Source organism: Ambystoma mexicanum, chromosome 6q, assembly GCF_040938575.1.
Source record: "Ambystoma mexicanum isolate Mex_15411 chromosome 6q, UKY_AmexF1_1, whole genome shotgun sequence".
Classification (NCBI taxonomy): Eukaryota; Metazoa; Chordata; class Amphibia; order Caudata; family Ambystomatidae; genus Ambystoma; species Ambystoma mexicanum.
The window spans coordinates 276,574,682-276,601,981 of record NC_090937.1 but is presented as its reverse complement, the minus strand read 5'-3'; positions in this window follow the sequence as shown (position 1 = coordinate 276,601,981).

The following is a 27,300-nucleotide window of genomic DNA, read 5'->3' as shown; positions in this document are numbered from 1 at the left end:
CTTCTATTGGTATGACCTTGGCTGTCCTGGCACGAGTTGCATCTGCTGAGTTTCGATTCAGCCATCTCTTCTCCTTTTGCTTAGAATATGAATCTTGTCTTGTTTGGCCTCTAGTAACCTGAGTTGATTCTGCTTTTCCTGCAAAGTGGAATTGCACTTATAACATTGTGCTTTTTTTTTAGGTAGATTATGTATAATGGCACTTGCCGCGCTATTCTTCTATTTAGCATAGCAAGCCGCACTGTTTTCTTAGCTTTCTTGGGGTTCCAAGCATATGTACAGGCGTTAGCTGGTTGAATATCTTCATCCTGCTTACAGCTTAAGCTTCTTTGTATTTCAACATCATTCTCTTCCTTTGGGTTCACAATATCTTTATTCATGGTGTTTCGTCTCTGTGTGTCATTTTTTGGTTGTCATTTCTTCTATCTGTGAGTCTGTCCGGGCTCCCGTGACGTCACCATTCGTCTTCCATTAAGGCCTTTTTGGTTTCTTCCAGGACGGTACTTAGGCAATCTTCATTTCGTCTTATTTGTTGGTAGGGTTTTGTCAATGGATACCTTACTGTCCATTGTTGTCTGGGTATTGGTACTTCAATAGGTGTTGCTATTCTGATGAGTACTGGGCAGAGCCCTACTGCGGCTCTCTGCTGGTTTATTTGCTCATCATACGTCACATATTTCAGTGTGAACGTTCCTGGTACTTCAAAATGGGTGATTAGAGTGCAGGCTTTATTTGGGATCTCCTCTACACTATCTACTGTTATGTTTAATTTGTGCTTACCCAGCTGTAATAAACCGCGTTGCTTCTTGCCCGGTGTGTGCTCCTTTTATTCAGTACATGTTTTTTTTCTGATCTAATTCGTGGACCCCTGACTATAACCCTCAGAGCAGAAAACTGGGAATTCCTAAAAGACAGAAATTAATCATTAGGATATGAACTTTCCTGGAATGGAGTCAGACCTAAAACGACTCTAATGCACGCAATCTAGGATGGACCTTTACCCCAATCTAAAGACAGACTGTGCTCCTTCCTGGGTTCTCACAGAATATTAGGCAATATTTGTGAATGGATTCTCTTCCAAATCTGAGACCATCTGTGCACTCCTAAAAGGGAAGTAATGTTCCACTGCAGCACAACCTAACTTTCAGGAAATCAGAGAGGACATTCTCCATGCACTTCATCTGTGTGTCTGCGGCCCTTTCATACTCAAGCACACACCATACTCACCAGCGATGCCAGAGGGTACAGGGAGTGAGCGATCATGTTGCAAAAAGTCTTTGGGCATCAGCACTCTGTAGCATTTGCCTTCAGGTAACTCATGGAGAGAGAAAATAATTATTTCATGATTGAGCGGGAAAGACTCACCAGCACCAGGGCTGATGAACATGTCCACACTTATATTTGGGAAAGGCTATTTCACCTCTGCATTGATCACAAGACTTTGACACACATCCTTGATCCAACTGGCAGAAAGAGCATCTCTTTTGAGTGCCAGATTACAGAAACTTTGCACTGGTGCAAGTGCAAAGTTGCATAGTATTAGCACTAGGGAAAGGTTTGTCCTATTTCTAAAAACACTGGGACATATTAGAAAACGATTGCACCGTAACAAGTGCAGCTGGCACGGTATAAGCACCAGGGCACATATTGGCATTGTTTTAGAACTAGGGCTAACTAACCCTGTTGCAATAATGCAGTGAAAATGTATCTTTTGGCCCAAGGGCAATTTTTGCCTTGGTGCTTGTACCCTGCCAAACTGCACATGTCATGGTGCAATCGTTTTCTAATATATCCCAGTATTTTTAGAGAGTTGCAGGGTCAACACAGAAAGTTTCTTTCTGGAGCTACTAAACCAGGGAGGGCAGGGGTGGCATTATGAACAAGACCTGTAAGCCTAAAGGGGCAGGCAAGCAACGCCATGATTGTGGCTATCTTGAGCACTGTTTATCCTAAGCAATGGCAAGTGCTACCTGTGGGCACAGACAAGAGATGTAATAGGACTGAGGTACGCAGCCTGGGGAGAAGCCTGGGTGATGTTGTTGGGGGTTATAGAGGTTCATCCATGCTTACACTGCATGTAGGAGTAAATGTTGTGATGTTTATGAGGTTGAGGAGAAACAGAAAGACAGAGAAGTGGAGCATGCCATCAGTTCCTGCCGCGCAAACAAGGAAGGAGAGAAATGCCTCCTTATTTAAATTCCCGCACTCACAAATTGTCACGACCATGCCACTCAAACAGCAGCAGACACTCATTGTGTAATAGCGTGGACTCCCACTTCATTTCTACGATGCTGAACTGTATCCATTCATATTTTGGCTTTACTTTCCATGTTGAAGGCATCAGAACGTCCCTATTACATTGCACAAGCGACATGTCCCACAATGCACACGTTGATAGTTTGGGAAACCTGGCTATTCATTTGGAAGGTTCTAAGTGCTGCAATCCCTAGCAGCCCTAAATTCCTGCTTTTCTCGTTCAACTCCAGAGAGGGAGGAGGGAGATTACCTTCACGTGTGCTGTCCAGGTGCTGCTAATGACTTTGCTTCAGCCCCTGGAGTGTCAGTATTTACAAAGCTACCTACATGAGCACTTTGTTCTTGCATTGAGTTTCTGTCAAGTCACTCTTGCTTTGAACCGTGGTGTCCTCCTAAATCCTGTTGTTGCTTTATCCAGTTCCAGCTCTAGTATCCGTTACTCTCTGCCCTGCAGCCCTGTGCTCCCTGTCTGCTCTGCGACCCTTTGCCCTCTACCTACAGCCCCTCTTCTCTGCCTACAGTACCTCTGTTCTCTACCTGCAGCCCCTTCATCTCTGCCACCAGTCCCTTGTTCTGTGTCTGTAGTCCTTGATCACTACCTGTAATATCCTTGTTATTCCAGTCCAGCGTTTCAGTCCTAGTTTCCTTTTTACCAATCTGTGGTTCGGCCCCCATTATTCTAATCCAGCATTTTGGTGGAGAGTTTCCTGGTTCTTAATCTACAGTTCAGTCTGCTATTCCTTGAATACAGTCCATAGTTTCCACCATGCCTTTCCAGTTCTCTTGTCAATGCTCTTTCTCTGTCTTGAACCTTGTTATCTTCATCTTTCTGTAATATCCCTGGATACTCCTGTGAATATCCACACAGATGACAGTTATAGTTACTGTCTTCACTTGTGCTTGTGTGATTCGTTTGTGCAGAGTTTGGCTGTTTTGTTTTCCCCAGCAGGCAGTATTGTCCATTGCACCATATTTGTTACAGTGTGCTGGTTTCTGTTTCAGGAGGCAGTCATTGTTCCATTCCTGCCTGACACATACTGGTCTAGTGAGTATTGTTTCCTTGTTGGTGCTTTAGAGTCCAAACACTGAAGCCCACTCCTGCTGCTCCTTTCCGCAAGCGTTCTGAGTGAGGTGCTGCAATGGCAACCTGCTCAGAAGGCTAGAGTTTCCCCTGAACTAGTACAACCCTGTTACTATTCGGTTTACGCCCTAAGTGGAAATCAAACCAGTGTGTCTTCGTTGGACTTTTCTGTTCACTGTTGCTGTTGCAAGTCTATGCTTAGAACCTATCGTTTCATATCTCTGGACTGCTTTCCTTCCTGTCTCGTGTATAGCATTCTTTCTTCAGCTTTGGGAATACTGAGCCCACTTGTCTCATGGCCCAGCACGATCTGGGAGAAAGTCGGGATTTACTTTATTGGACCCATAGTCTTCATGTCTTTACACCAGGAATATGTGGTAGCCCTCATCGATTACACTTCTAAATGGATTTAAGCTTCATTTCTATGAAATATATTACGACCTCCAACATAGAATTTCATGTTCAGTTATTTCAAAGAGAGGCATTCCTCTTGCATGTATTTGGTATCCGACAATGGAATACAGTTCACTTCCACTGACATGGTCCTATGCTTGCAAATGATGGGAGTGAAACACAGCAAGAGGTCCCTGTTCCATCAAAAAGACAATGATCTGGTTGAAAGGGTGAACAGATCCTTAAAGAAATGCTGCACCTTGTCAGACGTGCATGGTCTGTTTATTTTGAAGCCACCCAACTGGAAATTGCTTTCCACTGAGTAAATTTTTGACAACACTACAGTGTAACCCTGCTTTCCAACCTGAGAGGCAGGGTCGCAAATAACATCCTGGTTCCCGATCGCGCAAATCCAGTCGGACCTTCATCGATCCATGTCATGGACAGTCAGATGCCAAATTCTGGGAGTAGGATGGTCATGCTGCAATTGCTGCAAAGCCACGACGAGGCTGACTGTTCGGTTAGGAGACCTAATTAAAGTCAATTTAACACAGGTTCAGGTTCCAAGTGCAGTGACAACCCTCAGAGTACAACGCTCGCTGACGCATTCTATGTAGGAGGCATGGTGACGATGTGGAATCTATCCAGAATAGCACTATATAAATCCAGAGGGATCAACCACGAACAGAGAGCACAACCCGCCACGACCAGCTTTCGCCTTCACAGAAACAACACACCCCATACCACCAACACAGCGCTCAACAGGGAATGTACACACATAGATTTGGAAACCAGGCCACCTTACCTGAGGGAGAATGATGACCGACCACCAACCGAACCAAAATAAAGAGAAAAACAGGGAATCTTTCCTAGACAAGGATCGGAAGATACGGAGACGAGTCCACAACGAACAGCAAAATATAAGGAAGGATACAGCAAAAGAAAAAAAGCATTGAAGACTAGAAGACACACACCAAGACACCCACTTCCACATGCCAAGACTTTGAACTGTATACTAGATTTCCTTACCCTTGTAAAGGAGAGGATGTAATATCCTTTACCCGCAGGCACTGTGAGTCCTGCGTGCCATACGCTGGCAGCATGCCCCACTCCGTTGCCACCCGAAGCCAGAAAGCATGCCCTAGCAAGGAAGGCTCAGAAAAGAGACTGCAGGCCTGGTGCTAATGCGGGCGCGGTCCACGGGTGCTGCTTAACCACCTAGCAAGCATTATAAAGGCGATACTTAACTGAAGAAAAACTGTGAGTACTATCTTCATTTAAAAAAACGACACTCTCCCTGGGTGTCCTCTGTCAAACCGTCAATTTCAATTTACATTTTTTTTTAAAACTCATTATAGGACAATTGTGGAGCTACAGCCACAGGAGCGAGCGAAGGATGCCTCAGAGCCCTTCCCTGCACACATGGGAATTCATTAGCGTCGATGCATTGGTCAACAACCTCGTGAACCTAAGCACTTAACAAAATAGACATAAATACTTAATGGGCAATCTGGGTGTGTTTGCACAGGGTATGGGCAGTATGCAGCAGAAAAAAATGAATGCAGAAAACGGCACCATGCAGCAACACGACAGAACCATCTAACATGATTCTGCTCCCTGGAAGAGGGAAACCTTCCACCTAAATTCAGTTCTAAATTATTTGGTCATACACACATGTATAGGAAGTGTCCTTTCCCTATCCTTGCGCCTGTGGGTACACACAACAAACATGAACCGGTATAGTGAATTGGTGGATGCATCTGTATGGATTAGCTGTACTTAGGCGATAAACTAGCAAACGTTTAGTATCGGTCACATGTGGGGCTTTCCCAAGCCCCCCTGTCCTTCTGTACCATAGATACGTGACAGATCCCTCGTGCCATCTTACCGCCAATGTGGTGAAAACAGGTGTAAGTGGAATGATCCAAGGCACAAAAATACATTGGCACCGTTTCATTATCTGAACCAGAGGTCTTAGACCAATGAACAGAAGACCAATCAATGAACATTCTGTTAGCACGCCTGAAAGCCAGAAGAGTTGTAACATGTCTTCACTGGCAGCCTTTTTGGCATTCCTAGAGACATTGGAGCCGAAGAACTATGGTACCACGCGCTGCTGGATTGGGAGAACTCCCTGCCTGACAACAACCTTCAAAGAGGAATAAGAAGTAGAAAGGGCAGACATCTTGAAATGGGCTGTTACTTTTACATACGACCGCAACCACACATGGGGTGCCAAATGCCAAGGAGGAGCAACTCAAAGCGGTGTATTCGTGCCACAGAGCTACCCCTGAAACAGTAGGCTACGATCCTGCCAGACAACAAAGAACCATACACTCAAAGAACCATACACTCGTGGACATCAGGCTTCCTCCAACGCTTCTGACTGAACACATTAGTGTGGCCCAAATGAGCACAATACTGCTCATATGCCGAAACATGTGCTATATTTTTAAATACATGCTCCACAATAGTAGAGACAGATCATATCCCCATTCTGCTTAGCTAAGAAGATGTAGCTGTATGCAACGTTACAGGAGGGAAAATTCTCCTGACAGGAGAGACGTCACAAGTACATCTACAAGTGATCGAATGTACTGGGTATGATCTACTGTGAGTGGGGTGATGTTCGCTATAAAATAACATAATATTTCCTCAATCACTCACTCCTGATGGAGAGCATTCTATCAAATACTCAGACACATAAAAAAACAATATTTTTGAAAAAAACAGATGTTGCAGCCAATGCCGGCTTGAGTTCCTATCTAGAGCGAAGCCTTTGTGCCTCTCTGGTTCCTTTCTCAGATGGCCAAGGGTCTGCACCAGGGGTGCCTGTATTGTGGCTGCAGCAATATATGTACAATTCCGAGAAATAAAGTTGGTACCCTTTAGTGCGCTCCTTGGGAAGAATTACTCAATCACTTGGTTATGTTAATTCCAATTTGTTTATTCAGTATTGCACAGAGGCAATCGTACCGAGAGAAAGGAACATCTTTGAATCCACAAGAATCTACACACAAGAATCTCCCCTGAGGAACCGTGGCTAAAGTCATGGGGAAACACGTGTTGGGAGACAATTTGGGAGACAAAGTTTGTTTATTGAAACTTTAAGTGTATGGAGTATCCAGAACCTATACTGAATAAACAAATTGGAATTAACATAACCAAGTGATTGAGTAATTCTTCCCAAGGAGCGCACTAAAGGGTACCAACTTTATTTCTCGGAATTGTACATAAAAAAACAAATATATAATTTGCATGTTATAAAATAGTTAGTGAACTATTTAATTTGGTGCATGAATAAACATAGCTTTGTCCACATAGGAGAAACATTGACGTGGTTTAGCTGTGGCTAAGCAAAGGCAGTGCCACAAAAAACATGGACAGTACTGGACACTGGTGAGGAGAATTTAAATAATTCCTAGTTTTAGTCTGAACATCTTTTGTACATAACTTGTTATGTATTTAATGAAAATGACAGGGAAAACAATGCATGGTTGCCACAAAAATGCTTACAACCCTTTTTAACCTGAACATTGATTTACAGAGTGGAGGGCAGTGCCCCTAACAATGAATGAGAGGATGTGGATATAGGATTAGAGGGTGCAGGAAGGTGGAAACATAACCAGGGACAAGGACCGTAGAGCATGATATAGGAACGGGATAGTGGAGGAAGTGGTAGCTTCAGGATAAAGAGGAGATGGAAAAGGCTGTGGGGTTGTTGTATAGAGGTATGGGGAGAGGAGAACAAGGTGATGTGGTGGTGTAGAATGCTACACAATTGGTTCTTCAGAAAGGAGGAGAGCTAGGAGGTTGGATTTAAATAGAGATAGAGTGGGTGTAGAGCAGGGAGGGAGGGGAAAAGCATTCCAGAGTAAGAGAGCAGCAACGAGAGGGAGAGCAAGGGGCATAAAAAGTGGCAAGGAGGTGGGCCAAGAATTATTGTACGGAGCAAGGGGGCGGGTAGGGAGTTAGATGGGCTGATAGCTATGGTGAGGCAAGTCTGTGTATAGTTTGGAAGATGATGAAAATGAGTTTATACTTTGCCCTTTGTGTCAAACATAACCAGCCTAACTGACAACGGGCTGGGGATGTGGAGGTGAAGCGTGGAAAGTTGAAGAGTGTACAGACAGCGAAGTTGAGGACTTTGTCGAAAGAGATGAAAAAGCATGGTTGTGAATGCTATAGAGTAGACTGGCACAGTAGTCAGATCAATAGAGTGCTAATGAGGAGATTAGATGCTTAGCAGTGTTGAAGGGAAGAAGAGGTAATTTTTCTGATGTTGCAGAGATTAAGTCTGGCCGCAGTGGCAGATTTGGAGATGAAAAACGAGAAGTTGTGAGATGAGTCGAAGACGAAACCAAGGTTGCGGGCAGAATCAAATTAGGGAAGGTAGTCAGGAGAAAAGAATAATAGAAGAGAAGGATAGGAAGAGATAGCCTGTTTGGATGGGATGTAGAGAACTTCAGTATTAGTGGAGTTGAGTATGAGTGAATGACATGCAATCCAGGATTTGATGCGGAGAGACAGACATTTTTTACCTTAGCTCATCAGATAAGGAGGGTAAGGAGTCGAAGATCTGAGTGTCATCAATGAAGAGTTGGTAGGAGAAGCCATAGGAGGTGATCAAGATGTCAAGAGCAGAGGTACAGAGAGTGAAGAGAAATGGACCCACGACTGACCCTTGGGGAACACCAACAGTAGGGGGGGTGAGTGGGGAGGTACAGCGGTTCCAGCACACTTGGATGCGTCTGGGGTGGTGGGGCGAGATGTGAAGCAAACCAAGCAAGGGCCTTATCCCTGATGCCTTGAAGAGATAGTGTTGATATAATGTCAGAATGCTTGATGGTATCAAAGGCAGCAGTGAGGTCGAGACGAATAAGAATAGATGAACGGTTAGCATGATGAGCGGAAGAGATGTAGTTGCAGACATTGAGGAGAGCCATCTCAGTAGAGTGCAGAGGTCAGAATCAAGATTTAAGAGGATGCCGGAGGTTGTGTGTGTCAAGGAACCCAGCAAGTCAGTTTAAAACTACATGGTCTAGGATTTTGGAATAGTGAGGTAGAAGTTGTCAAAACAAAACAAAAGTTGTCAGGACAGTTAGGATCTAGGTCCGCTTTCTTAAGGATAGCGATGACAGTGCTAAATCGACCAGGTGGCCAATAGAGAAATATAATATGAATGCTAAATGGAGCAGTGATTGTGGAGATAGTGTATTCGGAAGAGGGAGAAATAGCGGACATTAGGGAGTAGGAGATATAGGAAGTTTGGAAGATGCAAACATTCCTACAGCACCACCCCTGCAAATTGGACTGGAGAGTGGGTGAAGGTGTAGGCAGGGTTGTGAAGGGCAGCAAGGGATACAGAGTCTATGTTTCTGTAAGAGTTATAAAGTCAGGAGAGGGAGCATGGGACAGAATGAAGTCGAAGGTAAAGGAAGTCTTTTTACAGACAGATTGTGCATTCTAAATAGAAATAGATGTAGACATAGAAGTATATTGATGTTGAGTCTGCTGAGCAGAGAGGTGCTGGGGGTAGATGCGAGAAGAGGAAGTGTGATGAAAGTTAGGGTTAGAGGTTTTATAAATAAAGAGAGTAGGTGAGTAAGAAGAGGAGTGGCGTTGAGGAGAAGAGATGATAGGGATAGGAAAAGAGTTGAAATGGTTTAGGGCAGAGGAAAACGAAGAAAGAAGCAAAAGAGAAAGGTAGAGATAGTAGGAGCAGTGCATGGCGGGACTGGGGCTGAGCAAAGACGTAATTGGTACTCACAAGCAAGTAGCAGGACACAACACAGCAATAGCTCAAACAAGCACAGGCAAAGTGGCAAAGAGACTGGAGGAAAGTCTGGAGGTTTGCCCTGAGTTGCCTGCCCTTTGCAGGATTGCCCGGAGCTGAGTCGCCCCAAAGCAAGGAGTCAAGTACTGGGAGTGGTGAGGAGCATCCAATGGCGGGAATGGGAGGCGGGACCAGCAGCCTTTAGCTACAGATCGGGGCAGGCCGGGCGATGGGGTCATGGCCCGCCTGCCCTGACTGTTGCTTGATGGTGGTGCAGGACGCTGAGGTAAACGTGCTGGATGGAGGAGGCCGCACCCAGATTAGCAGCAGGAGCTCAGCGAGGTTATGACTGTTATTTGAGGCTTCACATTTCTCAATTCAAGCACCTTTTAATTCTAGGGAATGCTTGACGAACGTGTTTATAAAGGTATTTTTGAAAAGTGATAAACGGTACAGTAAATTGAAACTGGACTGACTGAACTGAAAGCGCTATCAGGAAAACCTGTATTCTTACCTTTTTATTGCCTTAGTTAAATGTGCTTCCTGACAAGAGTTATTTATGTACTAGTAGCTGCTGATAACACTAACTGATGTTTTGCCTCAGGCCATTTTGTCCTGCGTCAGAGCTGCCGCACTCCCTTTCCCATGCTATCATGAATAACGTTTGATTGTATCAATTCGGCGTCACGACCTTCACGTTTTCCCGTTCCCATTAGAGATCACCCTATTTGTATCGGGCGTTCACTGGGGAAAGCAACTCAATGGGACCCATCTAGGTGGCATACAACAATCCAGGCGGACGAAAAGAACATCCAGGGAGAATGAGAGGGGTACTATGTTAGGCAGTCTTAATATATAATAATACAAATAGTAATCTCTTTATGCCAGATTCTGCTCAGTTCTAAGTGTTGTTATAATACGTGTTATTGTATCTCAGCACAGTGGCACTCAATTTATGAACTTTGGAAGGATACAAGTGTGTGTAGGCTCTGCAGAAATTCGGGCGTGTCTGATCACACGGCATTGTTATCTTCCCTTGCTTGGTTCTTTGCATCCGGTTGGCCTCTTGCTCCTGGCAGTAACATAGTTTTTTGTTGACAAACTAAGTCCTCACCTGTATTCACCCAACATGTCTCTTGATACGGGGAAAATTAGTTGGGGAGATTCAGTGTGGAACATTCTGGCACAGAGATGCAACACCAAACGGTCGGTGATGTCCATCTGTTTCACTCGATTGCGTCACTCCCACAGAAGGCTCTTGCTCGTCCTCTGCCACCTGCCTGTTTCCCCGTTCCTCAACAGGCCCGACATCTGGCACCAGCAGAGCTCACGCCCATCTCTCAGCACCCCAACGATCACTGGTGCCACCCTATCCCTGACTAGGTAATTCAGCAGGGGGGCCTCCCTCTCCAGGCCCAGACTGGCCCATCGGGCATCCCGGTGATTGCTGAGGGCCAGGCCAGGCAGGACAGTGTGGGGCAGTTTTCTAGGCCTGTGTGGGTGTCTTTAATTACTCAGTGCACTATACACCTGGTACTTTGAAAACATGTTGAGAAAAATTAGCTCCAGAATTCACCATTTGCCAAAAATATGTGTATTAATGTGCTCAGCTACTCAGTTTACTGTAAAAAGTCATGGATTTTGATTAGTGAATGTGGGACACTTTTTTTGTGATGTGAAAGGAAGAAGGCCTTTGGCCACAGAATCTACTGCACTTACGTGCCCCATAATTCTAGCCTGTGAACAGCACTTCAGTAGGGCCTGTGGAGTTTTCTTTTTGCTAAAAAGGGGATAGGCCGGTATCCCCAGCCAGTGCCTCTAGATGCCCCATTTCAGACCTGCCTGGTCGCTTCTAGTGTAATCACGCCACTGCATGGGAAGGGATATTCTGAAATGCTAGTGGTGGATGTGTAAAGAAGATTTAATAAAGTATATTAGACCACTAAAAGGATGGGCTTCTCCCCATTGATATAGTCCCCAAGAGGACCAAATAGCCCTTTAAAGAAGATTGGGACATTGATATTGGCCATGTTTATGGTGGAGGGGTGCTGATGGGACCCCTCAGAAGAAATATTAAGAACAGAAGTACATAATGATACCTTTGAAGCACATTTGGTGACTGCATTTTCTCAAGACTTCATAGAATCTAAAAAGCACATTAGTGTGAGCTAGGAACGAATGTGGGGGTTGTGGGGGGTGCGGGAGGGGGGGGGAATGGGGTTTGGGTTTGAGTGATTCACCCAGAAAGACATTTTGGTCAAAAATGGCAGAAATAGTGTTTCAAACATCACAAATATTATTTTCTATTCTAATTCCCCAGTCAATCCTGCATTACCATGCTGGTTTGCACATGTCCCCATTACAGCACACAGTATACCCATCAAGCATACATCAGTAGTGGATAGCTCAGTGGGCTGAGCTCTAGTCCAGAAACCTGCAGAGCAGGTGGAATTCCAGTAAGGTTGGCTCAGTGGTCAATCACCCCCAGAGAGCTGGGGGGAAACTGAACCGCTTTTTCAAGGGCCTGGGCATGACATAGTTTATGGTATATACATGACCATTATCACACACTGTCCTGCTCATTGTTGTAAAGGGATGGCAAGGGTTAAATGCAGTCCATCATTGTCACGGAGGTGTTACCTATGCACTGGAAAAGCCTGGCCAAAGGCAGTAGGTCGTGTGAGATCGTCTGTGCACAGAATACTGAGACGTGTTGAGAGTCTCAGCAAAGAGAGGACCTATTGACTGCCCATGGAGACTCAACTCCCTCTTTACCTGTCTCAGCCATTATAATCCACAGCGATAGGTATTATGAGCAGAGAGGCGGGTGATGTGGAGGCAGAAGGGCCCAGCAAAGCACCCTGGACCCACCAATTTGAGACTGGAGCCCTCACAGGTCCCAGCAAACACAACTCAAGTTGCATTGCTAGGCAGGTGTCTGTGCAGCACTCGCTCTGTGGCACAAGCTGAGCTGCAGTGGGCTTTCTTTGCATTCGCAGAGAATCCACATTCTTGTAGATTCCTTACATGCAACACCTTCCGGCTGTTGTACTTTGCTGGTTTCAGGGGCTGGAAATGTGCTTCAGCACAATCCCAACCACTGAAGCAAACCTTTTACAATGAATGGCCTCAAGGGGGCAGGCCTGTCAGATGATCATGTTGGCTGCCCCATTCCCTTACCTGGATGCCAAGTACTGCATGCAGGGAAAGGGGGGCTCCAGGCTCCTTGCGCCCTTACAACGCTTGTCACAGGGTGAGCATAAGTGTCAGTATGCCGACCCACTTCCTATCCTAGCGCACACGCAGGGAAAGGGGACAGTGTATGATGTACACAGTGAGGTCCATCAGCCCTGCCCAAAGGGAAGTCAACCAGCACTTCATATGACCTTCCTGTGCATGTCAGTGTGTATGATGTACACAGTAATGGTCCATCAGCCCTGCCTAAAGGGAAGTCAACCAGCACTTCATATGACCTTCCTGTGCATGTCAGTGTGTATGATGTACACAGTGAGGTCCATCAGCCCTGCCTAAAGGGAAGTCAACCAGCACTTCACATGACCTTCCTGTGCATGTCAGTGTGTATGATGTACACAGTGAGGTCCATCAGCCCTGCCTAAAGGGAAGTCAACCAGCACTTCACATGACCTTCCTGTGCATGTCAGTGTGTATGATGTACACAGTGAGGTCCATCAGCCCTGCCTAAAGGGAAGTCAACCAGCACTTCACATGACCTTCCTGTGCATGTCAGTGTGTATGATGTACACAGTGAGGTCCATCAGCCCTGCCTAAAGGGAAGTCAACCAGCACTTCACATGACCTTCCTGTGCATGTCAGTGTGTATGATGTACACAGTGAGGTCCATCAGCCCTGCCTAAAGGGAAGTCAACCAGCACTTCACATGACCTTCCTGTGCATGTCAGTGTGCATGATGTACACAGTGAGGTCCATCAGCCCTGCCTAAAGGGAAGTCAACCAGCACTTCACATGACCTTCCTGTGCATGTCAGTGTGTATGATGTACACAGTGAGGTCCATGTGTACTTCCTGTGCATGTCAGTATGTATGATGCTAAGGAGTGTGCCGGAAGATGTTTGAAGTTTGAAGTTTGGTTTATTTGTAAAGCGCACCAGGCCCAAGGGCAACCGGGCGCATAATCTTAGTTAAGGTTACAACAGAAGTATACACAGAGTACCAAATTTACAAGTTATACAGAAATACAAATGTACAGGTTATGATCAATACAGTGTGGCATCTGTACATGGATATGATATATTGCAGGGAGAAAGCCAGGCTAGCGTGAGGAACCTTATGCTTTCTGGGTGAACAGCCAAGCTGTGGCGTTGTTCTTGAACGTTAGGAACGATGGTTCAATTCTTATGTGTGTATGTGGGTACGTGTGCCAGGGCCAGGGGGTACTCGGTTAAAAGTCAAAGTTCTAGCGCCGTCGTGGAGAATGGTATGAGTCAATTCGGAGGGAATGTGAAAGTGGCATGATATGATATGAAATGATATGATATTTTATTTATATTGCGCTCATACACAAGTGTTTCAGAGCGCGACAAGGCAAGGGAGGGGAACATGGGAGGACAAAAACAACCATCTTTGCATGGGGCAGTTCTGTGGCAATGTGAAAGTGGCTTTGGGCAACTGTGAGGCCTTGTGAAAGTCGCATGAAACAGTTTGGAGGCAATGAGAACACGCTGTCTGTCAATTCTGAGGCATTGTGAAATTACCTCACGTATATATTACAGGACTGCATCAAAATGTCTGAGTTTTCAATATTTATTTAGAAAGAAAACACCCACATTGTTTAAAAATATCTACTTTGTACGGATGTACATTTTTTGTACAACTATTTACCACCTCTATGGATCAATTTAACTCACGTGACAAAAAAGAAATTAAAAAATTGTCCCTTATCTCGCACATGTTTTATAGGTCATGAAAAACACATTATGCACAGAAAAGGTTTTTGCAAAATAGTGGGATTAGTAAGTGACTCATTTTGTTCTTTTTGATAAAACTATATTAATTTCCTTTGGGAAGAAAAAATATGGCAGATATTCCCAAATGTGGACAAACTACAGAGATAAAAGTCAATATCCTAATTTCAACTATTATCTAGTCCCCTCCGTGTAGAATGCAAACAAAATAAAAATAAAAATGTTGATACACTATGTTTCAGCCAGAAATGTGCTGAAATAATTACTCTGCTCTGTCGCATCTTTATACAATGGCATTCATTAGGCAAAAAAAAAAAAAATGAACAAACAAATGATTTTCCGTAGAATGTTCTCCAATGAGGAATCGGTCAGCGTTCCGATTTGCTATTACTGTTCTGCCCCGGCCACCGTCTCTAAATAAAGAGCCTCACTTCTTCTTTGCTTTTCTTTGTTGCATAGTTACTCTTATCCAGTCTAACTTCTCAGAGTTGTTACTCATGTCAAAGCAGTATTCAAGATCTTTTTAAACCTCCAGTCTCCCTTAATCCCTGTATGCGGTTGACTCGTGTGAATTTATCTGAGCACAGAAAGGTATGCGAGTTCGTCATCGGTTGTGGGTGAATCTTTGAGTGCCATTAATTTATTGACAACCACAGGTTTCGATAGTTCTGCTCTAAAATCAATAAAAACGGAAAATATTAGAGGTCAGTTTGAAACTGTCATGGGGCAATTCTGGGAGCAACAACAATGTGTCATGGATGAATCCTCTAGGCCAATGTGAAAGTGGCTTGGGGTGGTTTTTTTGGGAAGTTGAAAGTGGCATCAGAGGATTCTGGTAGTAATAGGAAAGTAGCATGGATCAGATCTGTGGAAATTCGAAAATGAGGTGGGGCAATCTTAGGGAAGAGGGGAAATGTGAACAAATCATGGGGATGTTCTGTGGGCAATGTAAAATGTGGCATTTGGCCTCACTGAATGCTGTGGAAAAGTGGCATGAGGCAATTCTGATGCAATGTGAAAGTGGCATGTGGCAATGCTCGTGTCATCATTAAGGCGGAATGCAACAATCCTCTGAGACAGTGTGAAGGTGTCATAGAGAGTTCTATGAGAAATGTGAAACAAGCATTGTGCAATTCTGATGCAATGTGAAAGTGGCATGTGGCAATGCTCGTGTCATCATTAAGGCGGAATGCAACAATCCTCTGAGACAGTGTGAAGGTGTCATAGAGAGTTCTATGAGAAATGTGAAACAAGCATTGTGCAATTCTGATGCAATGTGAAAGTGGCATGTGGCAATGCTCGTGTCATCATTAAGGCGGAATGCAACAATCCTCTGAGACAGTGTGAAGGTGTCATAGAGAGTTCTATGAGAAATGTGAAACAAGCATTGTGCAATTCTGATGCAATGTGAAAGTGGCATGTGGCAATGCTCGTGTCATCATTAAGGCGGAATGCAACAATCATCTGAGACAGTGTGAAGGTGTCATAGAGAGTTCTATGAGAAATGTGAAACAAGCATTGTGCAATTCTGATGCAATGTGAAAGTGGCATGTGGCAATGCTCGTGTCATCATTAAGGCGGAATGCAACAATCATCTGAGACAGTGTGAAGGTGTCATAGAGAGTTCTATGAGAAATGTGAAACAAGCATTGTGCAATTCTGATGCAATGTGACAGTGCAATGGGGCAATTCTGATGCAATTCTGGAGTGAAGGTGCAAGTCGCATGTGCCAACATTATTACATCAATGTGTAAGTAGCAAAGGACAATTCTAAGGGAAATAATTTGAAAGTGACATGGGAACAAGTTTGGAAGAAATGCAAAAGTAGCATGTGGAAATGTTCCTCTGGGGATAATATAAAATAGCATTGAGTAGTCCCAGCTGTAATTTGAAAATATTACATGGGACAATTATTGAATCAACATGAAAGTGACATTTCCCAATTTAATAGTGCATAGTGACAGGTTCAATGTGGCAATGTGAATCTATGAAAGAAACAAGCCCATTATGACTAATGTGGAACCCAAGTGCACTCCAATCGAAAAAAAAACTTCAATCAATTAAAGTATCTTTACGTACACTTTTTGATACACAAACAAGACAATTCCGAAAAAGGTTCTGTTGATATACAATAGATATTCACTTTACTAAAGCATATTTTATTAGCAGAAATCTTTTGTTGTACATATAATAATTTTCAAAATCAACATGTTTACAACATATAATGTTTCTATTTTCACTACATGAACAGATTGTCAGCTAATAATTTGACACACATTTCTATGACATAAATACATCGACAGTTTTTGTTACAGAGTCAAAACAAAAGATTTACCCTCTCTTCTTTGTCTCTCTTCCAACGAATTCCAGATATCTAACCTATCCTTTTTCAGGGATCAATTAAACTGCCTTCCTGAAAAATAATGTATAGAAGAACCATTAATACTATGCACTTACTTATGTTCACAGATCAACAATTTAGCTCACAACTCATTATGCACTTACCTTCTCCAACGGATATCGCAAATGTTATGAAAATCCAAAATCCTATTCAGTACCTAAAAAAGAGATATTTAATCAAAGGTCATGTCCTTCACCAAGTCAAGGACACATTCAATTACCAATATTTGACAAAACAAAACAAAGATCATCCAATCACCCCATTTGTAGGGAGTGGGTTATATAGTTCTAACTCCTGTGTAGCTCCCTGTCACAACCTGTAGATGATAATCAAGTATACATGTATAGCCTCTCCATGTATTTAACAAGTAAAAAAAAAGAATAATTGCAAAATCACTAACACTCTCTTACTGTGTTCATGCAATTCACAGTGATTAACAGTCAAAATATCAGTTGTTTCCTCACTCCGGTGGTAACGCTGCGCAGTACAAATACCGTTAACATTAACATTATACAAACCTGTAGAAAATGACATTATTCATTGTCTCCTAGTGTTTATCCCACCAGCAATCTCCTACATGAGCATAATGCTATCCCTATTTCTTACCTTTTAGAATTTGTACAGAGCTTCATGGAGCAGCAAAGCACTACGACTAGAAAACAAGTCCGGTGCCTCACGCTCATCTTTTGAAGCACAAAAGATGGCAGCACGCATCATAATATGGCGTGTGACATCATGATGTGTGTAATGCCCCCCAAGTGCTATTTTGGTGGCCATATTGCCATGGCAATGATGACCTATCTCTAGTGTAAAAGAATGACTAGTCACTACAATTCCTCTTACTTAAACCCTTTATAGGCTTAAAGCAGATTCATTATTGAAAATCTCCCATCCATTCATGATAGTCACCATATCTTACAGATATACATGTAACAAATTGCCTGTTACACATTCATCTCTCTTCGATCCTTTGAAAAGTGCACCCTCCCATAATCTCCTCAACTTCTTTACAAGACCCTCAACAGTCAACCTTCTCTTGTACTAGAACATCGCCCACTGCACAAGCATCATTTACTTGTTTTTCTTCATGATTAGAGTAATGTCATCAAAACCTTAAATCATCATATGTGTATTTGGCATGGACCAAAATACCCTTGCCTGCGTCTCATGGTTGTGGAAATTCCCATTCCACCATGACCTGCTCACAATCGTCATACAATTCACAACAAATTCGATAGTCATTCAGGTTCCCTTCAAACGTAAGCTTCTAAGCATTCCAACCAGAAAACAATACCTCCACAAAACACAACCCTCAATTTTAAACACCAACATTGAACCTTATCACAAAAATTCATCTGGTTCCATTCAATATTCATCCCTTTGAGAACCATCATTTCCAGTTTTTCAATCCAATGTATATATTTCAGTCACAACCATGTTGTTCAGGTCCTCACACCCCCTAGAGATCGCCACCTGTTCCTCAAGATCACAAACTGCATGTGTGCAACATTGTGCTTTGCTTTGTCAAAATGTATTGCAAGCAGGGATTTCTGATTGTTTAGCTTCACATTGGACTTATGCTCTGCCCACCTTGTTTTGCTGCTTTACTGGTAGTGATACTCATAGAAAAGAAATCCCTCATATGTGTTTCAAAGCACAACATTGGTTAAGTCACAAGTACATGATTGGTTCAATACAATCTTTTTACCAGAATATGGGTGATTTGAAGGCATCACGAAGCAGACGCAGACAACAGATTCAAGTTTGGTTCATAAACCTTTATTAACTAAAAATGCAGGATGGAATAAGGCCTAACTTGTCCTGTGCTAAGGTGGGATTACCCTAACTAAAGAAAACTAAGGATAGTCTGTGTCAAGAAGTCGAAAGCAAATGCCGGTCTGTGTCCAAAACATATAGTAGCCCTGACGTATCAATGTATACAATGTGTAGGGATGTCAGCATCAAAATAAGTAGTGTTCAAATAAAAGTTCAGAGCTTCTTCCAGCTCCTGGCATGTGGCCAGCTTCCCCTTCCCCAAGTTCAATATAGTTCACAAGGCACAATGGGTTCCCTTATCCAAGAGTTCAAATCGTTCAATTTTCCAAAACAACACAATTCCTTGGGACACTCCCAGCTCTTCTGATCTGGTTACTTTTCACCAATTCATATATATAGTTCAGTTCTTTGACTTCGAATCACATAAATGTTCCTTGCAATTTAAATACAAGCTTCTTTGCAGGTGCTTTCAGTGGCTTTTTCATATAGGGGTGTACTTTATTTTTATATTTTATATTTATTTTTATTCTTATTACGCGCCACATGCCCGTGGGCCTCAGGGTGCACAAAAACAAAGACAAAGACAAACAACAAAAGAAAACCAGCAGGAAGAAGAGAGAGGTCCAGAGAACTACTCTAGATTAAAAAGGGGAGTCTTTATGGCTCTCTTAAAAAGGGGATAGTTTTGAACCTGTCGTATCCCAGCCGACAGGGCATTCCAAAGGAGGGGGCCCTGGACGTTAAGAGTGGTGCCTCCAAATTTAGCTGTCTTAAATCTGGGGGGAACAAGAACTGTGGCAGTGGGAGAACAAAGGTTTCTACCAGAGGTCTTGATATTAATGCGTTCAGACAAATAGGTGGGACTGCTAAAGGACAAGCACTTGTGTGTCGTCGTTAACACCTTATGTTATGCAATGTTTTACAGGAAGCCAATGTAGCTTCTTTCTGAAGGTGGAAATATGGGTGCGAAGAGATTGATTAAAGATGGTACGCACGGCATTATTCTGAACCACCTGTAAAGATTGAATGTTAGCAGCAGTGGTGCCGGACAGTAGGCTGTTAAAATAGTCCAGTCTGGAGTTTATCATTGCCATAGACAGAAGTGCACAGTTTTCAGCTGTTATAAATGGGCGAATGTAATTGATTCACAGCTAGACCTAATGTTAGAGACATGAGGCTTCATGTATAACTCATCATCTAGGACAATTCCCAAAGTTTTTACTTTCCTTTGGACAGTAATGACATTGTCCGCAATTAAGAAATTGGCATAGTCTGTATCTAGTTTGTTCCGGGTGTTCTAGGAGGATACAATCATGAGCTCTGTTTTGTTGTTATTCAGAGCTAGAGAGTTACAGGCAATCCAGTCCTGGATGGCTTTGTAGATGTTATTGATGGTTTCAACATCGTTCTTATACAGGCCGCTTAGCTGGATGACAACTTGAGTGTCGTCTGCGTAGTTTGTTTATTGAACTCCAAGCTCATTACGAAGATCAAGTAGAGGTCAAATGTACAAATTAAAAAGCAGCTGCGACAGACAGGAGCGTTGTGGGACACCACAGGTTTGAGAGATAGGGGTGGAGTGATTACTACCCATGCAAACCCTTACCATACGAGGGCCCAAAAAGGAGGCCATCCATTTAGATGCTAGCATTGAGCAATTTGCAACCTCTCCAAGCCTTGTCACTAGTAAGCTGTGATCAACTAGGTGTAGGCGCATTTGTCAGACCCTCACGGTCCACCCATTACCGGTCATGTAACCAATACACATTACTTGCTTCTTTTCCATCAACACTTTACCACTGCTTCTGCTTGACAGTGGTGCTTGATTCATTCACATATATCACATCTCCTTGATATTGTATTGTGGCTTGATTTTCTGACATGCACTTGTTGCACTTTTCTATATTCTTCTGATTCTTGCCAATGTTTGTTTTCTCATATCATACAGTTGCTTGAATTCTCTTGGCTCTTGCCAATGCTTGTTTTCTCATATCATACAGTTCCTTGAATTCTCTTGGCTCTTGCCAATACTTGTTTTCTCATAACATACAGTTCCTTGCATAAGGAAGTTTCACAAATTTGCTTTCACCCACATCAGTATTCAAGAGTGATTAAACTTGCTTTCACTCAGATTGGTATTCAAAGAAATACTTGCTTTCATTCAAATCAGTGTTAATTGCTAGCTTTGCGTGCTCGCCTGCCATCCCCATGTCCCCCCTGCTCGGTAGACTCACCGGTCAGAGCTTATGGCTTTTCCGCAAGGTCTGCTGCCGCTGCAAGCTCCCTCTCTCTTGTGCAGCGACTTGCTCAGTCTCCCAGCGGCTCTCTGTGACTTCGCTCACCCAGCAATGCTTCTGCTGCAGCTCGGAACTCATACAACCACTTCGCCTGGTCAAGCCGGTTGCCCTCTCGTGGTCCGCCACCGGCCTCCAGCGTCCTTCAGCTTTGCTTCTTGCTGTATACAATCTGCGTCCTCCAAAGGGTCTCGAGCACTCTACTTGCCATGCCACTTTTCCGGAGAGGTCTGCTTTCGCCCAGCAGTCCGTAGCCCTGCTTCCACAGCTGACTACATTTCCACAGTACTTCCTGCTTTTAAAGTAACTGCCACTATGATTGGTCCAAAAAGGACTAGACCGCTCACCGATCACTGTTGAAACAGGAGTCGTGCATTACACTTGCTTGCCTCCTCCTCGTCCCAGTAGACAAATTATGTCTGTATGTGTGTGTATTAATAAAGCGAGGATGTGTTTATGTAGTTGGTCTCTTCCTCGTCCCAGTACCAAACTGGTGTTTCTTGGGTAATGATTTAGGTGAAAAACAGGGAAAGGATTGACAATAGCCTATAAAGGCTTGACGGACAGAAGACGGTATCAGGTAATATTATCCCCACCAAAAATATCACTGTATATATGGTCGTTTGGAACGGCCATAGGCAATATTTTTGGGGGGGATCATTTTTGGGGTTTTTGGGAGCGGGTGTTGTGGGGGTGTCCCCTGCTCCTTTAAAAATAATGGAACGGTTGTGGGGGGGGTCCCCCGCAGGTTCCATGCCTTAATTTCGCCACAAAAATAAAACGATAATTTTTGTATGGTAATATTTTTGCGGGGATATTAACACATGGAACCCAGAAGACTCATTGTGAAAGGGAAATGGGGGATACCATGTCTCACCTAAGGGTGCCTCATCCCCACTCCCCAAGTCTCCTCCACCCATGTGATCCTCCCTCCCATATCCACCCCAACATCAGGATCCAAGAGCGATGGCCTTTCCTGGCCACCTGCAAGGAGGATACATGGGGAAAAGAAGTGAGGACGCCCTCAGGTTCCTCACAGTGGTTAACATAAATACCCCTTATAATGTTGCCATAATTCTGACAATTGTTACATGGACCCGTCCCTAACTTCACAGTGTGTTCTGATTCATGGCAAACAGGGTCAGCCTTAACCAAATTATTTCACACGGCATTGCTTTTTTTATATGCAAAGATTGTTTTTTTTTGGAAATAACCGTCCTAAAGTAGAATCCAATTTCAAGATCTTCCAAACTTAACCTTCTCACTCTGCATGCAAATAATATGTCATCACATAAACCAAATTAGGATCACTCTCTATCAATTTTTGAGTTCACAGTGTCTCCTGAGGTATTTTCTTTACCTTTTGTTCAATACTCTCAATCTTCTCAGATTTATACTTCCTAGACAGAGACATTGGGCATCATTACAACTGCTCTGGTCCGGAATTAACGCAGCTGGTATAACCATACCGGCACTGTTTCCGCATCTGCCTAATCATGACCTGCGAACCCGGAAATAGCACCACCTCCAACCACCACCGCGGAGTTAAAGCACCCGTAAACTCTGCCTGCACGGAAACTCCTCCGTTGCCGGCAATACAAAACACTGCGAGCATCACAACTAGCGCGGACATGGTTTTAACGCCATTTTGTTGTCGGTGTTTCCGTGATCACGGTGGCGGTACCGCCGCCACAGCGAACATGACGTTAAACTGTGCCTGGTGTCCTGAATCAGGCCACAGGTGTACCAAATCAGCACAGCTGGACCCAGCAGGCCACTGGGTGCGTACAAAAGGGCCACACCCAGCCCAAATCAAAACAGAACCATGCAGGCAGCAGCTCTAGTAGCATTGGGACTGGGCCTACTCAACCAACAGGCAGCACTGCACATGATGGCAGTAATGTTGCAGAGGAGGAGGAGGAGGCGGAGGCGTACGAGGCGCAGGCGGCAACCAGCTAACCCTGTAGCCATGGCAAACCCCATTGTCCCACTGGCAGCACCCCGCAGGCAGCCTGCAATACCACGCATCAGGGCCTCACCCTGGAACCTCACCCCAGGACAGATCCACACATAATACCGGCTGGACCGTCCAACAATCCTGTACGTCACTGGCCTGATAGAGGACGACATCAGCAGCCACATAGACACCCCCACCGCCATCCCCCCTCCTGAAGGTTGTGTCTGTACTGCACTTTCTTGGCACCGGTACCTATCAACACACAGTCGGTGAGCTGCAAGGCCTATCACAACCCTGTTTCTCAATAATCCTGGTTAAGGTACTGGATGCCCTGTTGCGCCATGTGTCTGAACAGATTGCCCTACCCCGTACCCTCCCCCAGGTGATTGCCACCAAGTTGACCTTCCATGCCATAGCAGGCATGCCAAATTGCATAGGTGCAGTCGACTGCACTCACATTGAGCTGACAGTACCACGTGCAATTGAAATGGTGTTCCGCAATAGGAAACAGTACCACTCACTGAATGTACAGATGGTATGTGATGCGACGCAAGTGATTACACATTGCTGCGCACGTTTCCCGGGCTCAACCCATGGCTCAATGGTACTGCGGAATTCAACATTGCCACGGTACATGGAACGCTATGCTGGACAAAGCACATGGCTATTGGGTGAGTACAGCTGCCAATGCTCCGGACCTGTGGAAGTGGGGTGTGTGTGTGTGACCAGGGCAATGAGCCATGTGAGTGGGCTGCTGCGACTGCAAATGCATCACCCCCCACCCAGCCACTGAATAGACAGAAGAACCCAAACTTCACAAAGCAACACATGACAGGTAGCCACAGTGTGGCCGTACACACCGTGCCACCTGACACACACAGCCTGAACTCCCGCTGGCACACACACCTGGAGCCACAGCAACCCCCACCCCCATAATATGCAACACAGCACTCACAATGCACATGATGGCTGTACATGAGACGTCCTGCATCTACTATATCATCACTGTGGAGTGACCCTGCCATGTGTGCACATCACAGCACAATGCCATACTCACAAGCCACATGCACACCAATGCATTGGTCAATGTCCAGCTGCCAACCCCCACTATGATGGCCATAGAAGATTAACACCCATCAGTGAAAACACTGCATGACACATACGCATGAATGAATAATGACACAAGATTGCACTGCATCTGATGAAGACATGATACTACCAACACTGACATGTCTCCCACATCTACATCCCATGTAGGAGATGTCGGATATGCACTCACGCCATGGCTGATGACGCCTGTACGAGGCCAAGGAACAGGCATGAGGATGCGTACAACAGGGCACATGTCCGCACACGTGGCATGAATGAGAGTACATTTGGACTACTGAAGGCCCGGTTCAGCTGTTTAAGCAGATCTGGCAGATCACTGCTGTACAGCCCAGTGATGACGGGGAAAATTACGCTCGTTTGTGCCATGCTGCACAATCTGTGCCTGCGCAGGAACATTCCAATACCCCCAGACGGAGATGATGAAGATGGGGATGGTGACGGAGATGGAGATGGGGATGGGGATGGGATGGCACAACCACCTCCTGGGGGTCCACTAGATGGACAACGAGCACGGGTGCACTGATTCGCATTTACTTTTGAGAGACAGCACATCCACAGCATTTCAGGGATATGGTGATGCCACTAAATGAATAAAGGGTATTTCCGTGACCAAATTGTAATTGTCCCTACGGGTCGGCCATGTGTTTTCAGGCATGGATTTGTCGATCGTAGAAAAATTTACTATGGACCTTACCCGAATTTCCGTCCACTAAACAAACGATAAATCAGGCTGCTGTGCGCCGACATTAGGTGATTATCTTATCACTTGCCCCATCGCCCTGGCTGACCTGCTTTTGCGGCACTAAATCATATCCCCCGCCCCAGAGCCTGACATCAACAAAGAATTCATATTCCCCACCTCTCTCCGTGACGTTACTGGGCTGCGTAGCCAAACGCGCCCAGTCGACTTCTACGCGACTTCACACAGAACCCGTAAAACAACAGATCATCTCACAACACAGCACGCCACCATTTGGAATATGAAACTGTGGTTTAAAAGCAAACAGCAAGATTGTACAATTGGTAAAGTACATTTATTTGACGTCAAATGTTTAGAGAATATTCAGCGATTCGCATTTGTCTTTGCTCTCGATCCGCAAAAGTTCATCTTGAGTCACGCGCTGTTCCTTTGCGATACACAGGGTGTTGGTTTACGATAAAAGAAGCACTATGATCGCACTGATAATCGCAAGGCTGTTCCAACAACGAGGCACTACACAACCGTAACGGTTGGTATGTTGCTTCTGGCCACTAGTACCGCGTAAGGGCATATTGGTCCTTGCCGATCGTCCCATAAAATGGTCAGGGTGGTGAAGTTGTTGACATGGAGCTGCACCTGGCAGCTGAAGAACCCGTCGGCCGGAGTCTGGAAATGATGGCATTGGCAGTATGGAAGGATATACCTGTATTAAAAACATAAATTAGTCTCTCCAGCTGATCTTCATTTAAATTATTCATTTTTTTTTTGGGCCTATAACTATTTGCTAGCAAGGATAGTGCAACGGAGTATGTTACGTTATTCCCACTAACCCACCCCCTCTCCTCTGCCTTATTCAGAGCCGACTGAGCGCCAGGGGACTACTTCGGCGTTGATAGTGCACGGTACAAAATGCCACATTGAACGAACAACTACAACTTAACCGGCCTTTAACGCTACGCTATTGTTAATATATTTCGGTATAAAATCATCTACAGGGTTACTTACATTAGATTTGGATTTTCCATTGTCTAGGCGTAATGCAGTCCCTAAATACCACTCCGTCTGTGCCAACAATCTTACTTATAGTGAACAAACATGAAAATCGGTCTCGTTTCTGAATTTTCATCCTTATCATCTCTTACGTTATTGCACCCCTCCCTCAAAAGAAGTCTTTAGGCACGGTGCCTGTCTGTCAAGGTCAAAAAACAATAGAACCTTATACTGCGAGTCGTGGGCCACTCCGGCCCGCGAGCAATAAATCGAAGCAGCTGACCTTCATTGTGAACGTGCATACATTCTTACTTTGCAACATTCTGTGTAAAGCCATCCCTGAGAACTTGATTTTTACACTCCATCTTTGTATATTGTCCGCGTGCTTTGCAGCCCTAGAGAACCATAAATATGGAGATAATTGTCTATTTATTTAAAAGTGAGATTTATCGTTTGTTTAGTGGACGAAAGGTCGGGTAAGTTCCATATCAATTTTTACTACGATTGACCGATTAATGTTTAAAAACACATGGTCGACCCGTAGGGACAACAGAAATTTAGGACCGGAAATACCATTTAATTGTACTGCATATGAAATGACAGATGTCCACTCATTATGGTACTTTTCAAAGGTGTTGTATTTTCGATAAACCAGGTAAGAAACTGCATTGGGTAGGTAAGCTGTACACCCGTGCCCACCCACCACCCAAACGTACACACCCTCAACCAGGCACCAAACAAATAACCCCCTAATGGACCTCCCCCACCACCCAAACGTACCCACCCCCCTACACCTATGGTGTCCCCAAATGTCATGTTGACTGGCATCCCCACATGCCACTATTTGCAGGGGGGCTTATGCGGTGCCGTGTCCTTGCTGGCGGCTCCAGTCACCCGACTAGAACGCCTCTGTGTCCTGGCAGTGGCAGAGCTGGATGGGGTGGTGCTGGCTGAGGTGACTGTTGGTGTGACTGTGGGCAAGCGCCCTTGAAACGCCTGCTGGGCTACCAACATTGACTGAGCAATGCTGGATTGCACACTGTTCCCTTTCCATGACATGGCATGCCAAGGTGACAATGGTGGGCGCAAATCGTCCAATCGACCTGGAGAGCCGCCGCACCGACGTAGCATTGCTCTCACGCTGCAGCCTGGCCTCCTCCCGCTGACTTTCCACCAGCTGCGTCAGGATGGCCTGTTGTTGCTCAAAGTGCTGCAAACGTGTACTGAGCTCAGCCATGGAGGGAGTTGGGGAGGGCATGGGGCTGTGCAGTTCTTGGGGGCTGAACTGTAGGCCATGGATGGGTGACACCTCATCCATGTTGTCACCCTCACCCTGTTGTACTGCTTCAGCCTGCATGGCCGGGGCACTTTCATCACTTGATGCAGCATCCTCAGCTGTGCAGATGGGCTGCGAATCATCATCCGGGGCTAGGGTGGGTGCCTGCATGGGGATGGTGGCGTATGCTGGTGTGCCTGATGTAGCCTGTGTGCCTGATGTAGCTGGCGTGCCTGATGTAGCCGGTGTGCCTGATGCAGCCGGTGCTTGTGTGCTGGAGCAGCTAGCATCATCCTCCTGAGCAGAAGTGCTGAGTTGGGCACGTGCAGGTGGCCGCTGCGTTGCCTC